Source organism: Emiliania huxleyi, assembly GCF_000372725.1.
Source record: "Emiliania huxleyi CCMP1516 unplaced genomic scaffold EMIHUscaffold_31, whole genome shotgun sequence".
NCBI lineage: Eukaryota > Haptophyta > Isochrysidales > Noelaerhabdaceae > Emiliania > Emiliania huxleyi.
This window is the reverse complement of record NW_005199684.1, coordinates 439230-439783: the sequence shown is the minus strand read 5'-3', so window position 1 is coordinate 439783 and position 554 is coordinate 439230. Positions and strand designations below refer to the sequence as shown.

Here is a 554-nt window from a genome sequence, read left to right as displayed (position 1 = left end):
TCCCGTAGTCACAAAGCTAGGGGACCTCAAGGAGTAAAGCCCGCTAACAAAGGCGCGGGACCTTCCGGTTCTCGCCGCCCCGCCATGCGAACCGCCAAACTGACGCCGCCGGGGGTCCCGCTCTGTCGCCGCCCTCTATTCCGCGACGCACACAGGGCGGCCCCTCGCCACGCACCCGACCGCCAGCCTCCGCCGCCAAGGCAGGGCGGGGCAGCGGCCGGGGGCGGTGGCGAGGCGGAGCGAGTGCAGAGCGGACTCAACGGGGGCGTCTCTCTCGCGCCCCGCATGGTGGTGTGGCGCGCACGGGCCGGCGCGCCCGCCTGTCAGTGGGGGCGCTGCATCCCGGGCGGATCTCGCTGCATCCCGGGCGGATCACGGGGCCACGCAGTCTCGAAGCCGATCTCGGGCCGATCTCGCGCCGATCTCGGGCCGAGATCTCGCGCCTTGGACGGTCGGGTCGTCCTGCTCGAGCTCTCCAATCTCGCCGTCAGAGTAGTCGCATATCAGGCGCTCAAACTGCCGGTCGAGGAGCCGCACCTCGCAACCCTCGCCCC

At 71.5% G+C, this 554-nt stretch overlaps 1 protein-coding gene across 1 annotated transcript in view; it reads right to left on the bottom strand.

Annotated features, from left to right (window-relative positions):
• The window catches only part of EMIHUDRAFT_101380 (hypothetical protein), a gene marked incomplete at both ends in the record, with an annotated part of 4393 nt that overhangs the window by 532 nt on the left and 3307 nt on the right, over positions 1 to 554 (bottom strand). The gene's annotated exons all lie outside the window — the stretch shown is intronic.